General features: G+C 35.9%; 1 protein-coding gene across 1 annotated transcript in view; it reads right to left on the bottom strand.

Moving 5' to 3' along the window:
• The window catches only part of LOC107585900 (catenin delta-2-like), a 36,720-nt gene extending 33,898 nt beyond the window's left edge, over nt 1–2,822 (bottom strand). Inside the window, exon 1 of the mRNA XM_016273084.1 lies at nt 2,566–2,822. The gene's annotated coding sequence lies outside the window, so the exon portion shown is untranslated. The remainder of the gene's footprint in view (nt 1–2,565) is intronic.
• Nucleotides 2,823–6,515: the final 3,693 nt, after the last annotated feature.

Below are 6,515 nucleotides of genomic sequence, written 5' to 3'. Positions count from 1 at the left end.
AAGTCTATTACTTTCTCCTGAGCAGAATACTGAACACTATATGAGCATGATATAGTTCCTTTGTTACCTTATAACAAAACAAAACAAAATTATCAAAAATGTAAAACTAAATATTTATGGCAAATAAAACAAAACCTGCATTTATAAAACAAGATCAATCTAAAAGAAACGGCGGTTAACCTGTTAGATCATATATATAGTATGAAATTAAGACTACCTCTGAATAAAGACTACCTCTACAGGCTAACAATGACCAAACAGAAAAATGATAAAAACTAACAGGAATTGCTTTGGGATAATGACAAGAAAAAACTAATTGTTAGTAAAACGCCTATTATAAGTACTAATGTGCTCCATGTGCTGCACCATTTTAATAATTAATAATAATAGCAGCACTCTGCTTTTGCACATTTTAATGTCTTCACACCAAGTTTAAGCTATTGATTGCCTGTCCATTATTCTGAATTTGGAGATCTATTGAGAAAGTCAGGTCATAACTGTTTTCTATCTGTATTGAATATTTGAACATTTAACATTTAGCTAAAAATTTTATAAATGTTTATGGGTGTTTTGAATGCATTTTGCACTAATTTTGATTGTATATTGCAAATAATAGAAGAGCCGCTCATCCTGTTATTCTGTGAGATACCTCAATGAGGTCTTTAAGTGAACATGACCCATTAAAAAATGCATACACAGCTCCTCCATTCTAAATCATATGCAGCCATATACAGTAGCTAGCAGGTTAATACCAGTATGCATACAATATTTCACAGTCATGCACTGTTGCTCTCTGAGAGCATGCTCTTGGTGTGGGTGCATCAGCACATTAAAATGTTGAATACCAGGGGCAGGTCTGCTGAAACCTTTTTGCACAAAAAAAAGAAAAAAAATCATATGCAATGTATAATTTATGATCAACCTGAGAATGTCCGATCCCCTGAACGATCAATATTCTCTCTCTCCATCTCCCCCTCTCTCTCTCTGTTGCATTATATCTCTTTTGATTTTTTTCAGTGGAAAAGTACTTTTGTGCATTAATGTATCAGTAAATCAAACCTTTGCAGCAACACTTCATCTCTCCTTGTTGCTGCAAAAAAAAGAATAACTGCTAATATACCTACACTGTAAAATGTTCTGCTAATTGGTTAACTGTAAGAAACCTTATATATGGTAAATATATTATGATAAAAAATAATGTTCTATTTTAATGTAATTATACTATAATATATTACTCTCTCTCTCTATATATATATATATGTATATATATACACATATTTGTATAAATAAAAAACTGAATTATTATTAAGAGAAAAAATACAATGTATATTGTAGCCTATTTAACAAAGCAATAAGTATACTTTAAGTGTAAATGATTGTTAAAATTCTGCTTCTTATGTGTAAAATAAATCACCAGCCTTCTAATTTATAGGTAAAGGGGGATTCCCAGAATTCTCTGCATGAAATATCACATTTTTAGATCACATTTTTAGACACAATTAGGAACTGTAAAATATACAGTCACCAAAATGCCATCCCGTAAATTTTGCAACCCTTAGACTACAATATTTTTACAGTAAAATTCTTGCAACCACAGTGGCCTGTTTTTTTAACCATACATTTATCAAAAAAAATGTAAGAAAATAAAAGTGTTAACTGTGATAATTATCTTGTTAATGAGCTGCTTATGCATAAGTGAGCACCAGCATACTATGGATAACATATACATGAATGTGCCACGTGTGGGAAAAGATAGCATATTATTCAAATAGCCAATAAATTAATAAACATATATGACATGAGGGCCTGATAGTTACTATACCAGCTGAATTATTGTTTATTCTTTTTCAAGACAGCCTCACCTAAGCAAGTGCAGAGAGAGGCGGTCAGTCTAGCCACATACAACCCTCCCATTTCCACATTAATACACCTAAACTAATAGGCTTTATTCATCGTTCATACTCAACATCTATTTAAACAATGTCTTATAAAGGATTTTTCTATGTTAGACGGTCAAATATGCTCATTTTCAGTCGTAATGGTAAAAAAAAATTAGGCTAAACGTACCAGTAAATCAAGAATTCAAAATGAATGGACACAAATGAAAACGGTGCTTTACAAGCAAAGCCGTTGACAGTTTGGATTTCATAACGAAATGCGAGGAACATGCTGTCAAACTAGACAAAGAAGCAGCGGTCATGTCCGTGGACTAGTGTAATCTTATAAATACATCATTGAAATTTAGGTCAATAGGGAAGTAATAGGTTTTCGGTGCTCGCGCTCCCCCTCCCATCCGTCTTGGTTGGAGAATGATGCTCTAATGGATTCCATTTTCAGTTCCCAGCCCGCGCTCACAGCCGTCTGAATACGTGCATTAAACGCGATAAAGAAAAAAAACTCAACACAAAACCAGCCACATCCACATGCTAACAAACACATAACGTGCGCTGTTAATACGCGTACCGGGGGTTTCGCAACTGTTTCGAGCGTTTTCTTGGCAGATATCGTGGTTGTAGGTGGGGAATGTGACAGTTGGAAATGCAACTGGAATGACATTGCGCTTACCGAATAATGTCCAGAAGAACAACGCTCTTCTCGCTTCCCCTCCCCTATTAATGCCGACAATTCACAGCGAGCGACACACGGAAATCATTCCCAACGACTGGCATTGAAAGCAGAAGAGATGCTGGCGTGTCGAGGAAAGGATAGCATCCGCTAGGTATCCAAGGAAAACCGTGAGGATAGAAGGAGACCGGAAAACTGCGGTGGGTAGCCACGGACACAGCAGCAGCAACAGCAGCACCTGCTTTCTCCCTCTCTCTCCTCCTCTTCCCTGCTGGACCATCCCCATCCGAGCACCTTGCTGCAGTGATGACGACGTGTCCCACAGCGACATCTCGCGCTCACGTTTCAAATCGCACCTCTACGCTCCCATTGAAGAGACAATGTCAGACTTGATGACAATCTACTTAATTTTTGTGGTCAAACAGAATAGATTAGACAAAAAAAATATTGTGCACATAAATGTTTTCTGTCATGACAACTCTTGGAGGGATTGGCATGGCAATGTACATGACAATGTTAATGTATTTGGTGTTGGCGGAATAGATCTGCTATGCTGCTGCTGTGACAGAGCAAGTACCGTGACTTGCTACTGCCAATACATCCACAACATGCTGCTGTGAGCAAGTAAGAAATATTGCTGCTGCACATATAACATATATGATTAACCCCCATATAGCATACTTGATCACCCCATAGCAGATTTATACAGGTGGAGCTGGGGAAGGTGGAGGGTTTCTGAAGTGCGCTGCTACTGCTACAGCAAACACTAGCCAAGTATTTGAATGTTGAGCAGCGAGCTCATTGGCTACCGATACAAGAGAAAACCAATCAGCTGTCAGATGTGATAATGATGTCATTATGTCATATTGAGTTTCATGCCAGAACTTTGTATATGACCGAAACTGCTATGTATTTTTATTATACAAACAATTCACTATTGAAACTGCCCTCTTCTCTGCCAATTTTTGGAGAGGATAAGTCAACGAATTTAGGGGGTTAGGCCATTTCCAAGTTGGCAATCTATATTTTGGTAATTCAACATGTGAAGGCAGCAATACATTGGCAATTTTTTGCGAACTGTACAAGCACATTATTACAAATTGCAGTTACAGCATTCAAACTAAACAAATATGTACACACACACACACACATTAGCGTATAACTAGCTAGCATAAAAGCTGAAAATGTCAGACCAAAATTAAAAATGAATTATTTAACATTAATATATATTGCTATTAACTGGCAAATCCAGTTATTGTATCTTGCAAACATTGCCTGATTTCCAGACGGAATTTAAAAAATCCTGTTCTATTGTTCCTGAAAGCTGCATAAAGTCAGCCAATATGATTACAGTTTGCCAGACCGAGAAAGTGTTTTTTAGCCAGTCATTTAACAGAATATGGGTGGTCAGTGGACATGCTGTCGGAGACATCCACACATTTTTTTTTGTTTTGTTTTTTTGCCATAAGATTTGTGGATTAGCATATTTGTAAAAGCATGAATCATGATGGGATGATGGTTTCTCTTTTCAGGCATGGTGAGTTAATGAAGGAAATGGACAATCAGATAAAGGACATTTTCTGTTTGATCAGTTTAGATTGCTGCTGCCTTTGTCTGTAAAGGTATTCAGTGCAGACGAAAATGTCAGCATGATGTCATATGAGAGGCACCATTGTATGAAAACACTGTTAATCCCATTTCTGCCAACCATCAGCCAAAGCAACACACAGAGAGACAGCTTGTCTGCAGGGGGGACTTCCGCTGTGGAGCAGCGGACACAGGCGTTCATTCACTCCGGTGGCACTGAGTGGAAGATTAGAGGATGAAAAGGCACTTATTTCCCTATACTCACAATTAACTCCCATTCCATTACAATTCATCATTTGAAGATAAATCTTTCTTGGGTTTAGATACACAGTCAGAATCATAATCATAATCCAAACTAGCAATGATTTTATACTGTCACAGTAAATAAAAAATACTCTGGGACCACCAGACGGGCACTGGTACCACTTCTGTTATAAGTAATACAGTCAAATACTTTAAGCAATGATAGTCTGAATTGTTAGTCCAAAGTTATAAACCGCTCCTAATTTGAAGAAGACTACAGTAAATCTAAACTTCAAAAGTATTTAGCTACACAGCCATCTACTAACAAAAACAGCTACACTGATGATATAATACATTTTTATAGAGAAGTACGGAAACAGTACAGATCTCAATTGGAGTTAATGCATAGGCCTACACAATACATACTTAACAACTAAAAAGCTAGAACTGAGTTGAAAACATTGTGACAAACAGCAGCATTTACCTAATATGTCATACTAGAATGAGTTTCCCACTGCTAGTCACAAGAAGACGTTTTGCAACACATTTTAAGACATTTCAGTCTTCCACTATATCATATTTTGACAGGAGAGTTGAATGTTTGTTTGTTTTTTAAATGAGGTTAGACTGTTTAATATCGACAATGAAGCACATTAGCTCAGAAAACACTACATTGTCAGGTGCATTGCAGCTCAAGCCATGTATAAAAAGTTTTAGAGAATACTTCATATTCAGTGCTTATTAAACAGCTGCATACATGATTTATTCTGTATGCTGAACAATATAGAATATCAGGTTTTTGTGAAAATAGCAGCAATTTTATATAATCTAATAAAAAGACAGGGTGCTGTTAAGACAACTTCCTCAAGACTTTGCTTAAATCGTCAAGCCTTCTCTTTCCACAACCCATTGCTTTGTCGTATCCATGGTGACTAGGCAATTATATTATATTATTATATAGATATAGACATCTACGATATTACCTGTCAAGCAGAAAAGCAACAAAAATTTGGCATCTGTTATCAAGTTGACGTTTATTATAGCTAGTTTATAGCTTTCCCGGCTGTTGCAGCGATATCACAAGACAGTTATTTCAGTGGCAAGTTATACTTAAGGGAGCACTAACATTTTCTGCATACTATTAAAAAAATCTCTAAAGAAATAGGCATGTTGCAGTGATGCAGTTTCTTTTACATTAATTCACTTTATGTTGCACAGGTTTTTATGAGCACACAAAAATGTCTTTTCGTTGACCACTTGGGTGTAGGCCTAAACAGCTGGGGTTACTGGTTTTACAGTTTATTGTGGGTGCTGATTGGTCCCACATGAGGATGTTTTTATGGTATTACAGTATATAATCAGTCATAGTTTACGGGAAGTGGCTTCTGGGTTCGCCAAGTGTTCAACATACCAGTCCAGGGATGTAATTTTAGTCTCAACCCACTATGGGTTACAGAACATCATGTGTTATTTATAAATTTTTCAATAGCAGACAAAATTAACTTTGTGTTTACGTCAGAAACAATCATAGCCTATCCAGTAGGAAAGAAGGTCTTTCCATTCACTATAAAAGGAACAATATAAAGGTAAGAGGAATAAGTTCTTATATCATAACAGAAGTCAGGTTATTGTTGGCATGAAGCAGTTCTGAAGTAAAGTAATTATTTCACAAGTTTTTTAAAAGCCTATTGAGGATGCTAAAATACAAAAAAAGGTATTCTCCCTTTGCAGAAATGAGTATAAACAGAAGTTATTGAACTCTATCCAGTTTTCATTGCTTTGAAATGACTTGTTTTGAATTGCATTGAAATGACTGTTTCTGTGTGACACCTTAAAAAGTCTTTCAGTTAGCAGTGATGGGTCTGTTGTAAACTTTATAATTAGAACTACTGGTGTACTGTCATGAGGAACTCACACCCACACCTTATCAGTCATTGAATTGGCTGTATCAGTGGTGGTTTGACAGTTTTGTTCCAGATAAAATAAAAACATTTGTTCATAAGTACACAGCAGATAACATCATTATAGAAATAAACATATGCATTTTGAAATAATGTTTCTAGCAGAATATATATATATATATATATATATATATATATATATATATATATATATATATA

This window comes from Sinocyclocheilus grahami, unplaced genomic scaffold (genome assembly GCF_001515645.1).
Source record: "Sinocyclocheilus grahami isolate Dianchi unplaced genomic scaffold, SAMN03320097.WGS_v1.1 scaffold5.1, whole genome shotgun sequence".
Lineage (NCBI taxonomy): Eukaryota > Metazoa > Chordata > Actinopteri > Cypriniformes > Cyprinidae > Sinocyclocheilus > Sinocyclocheilus grahami.
This window is presented reverse-complemented; position numbering and strand designations above follow the sequence as displayed.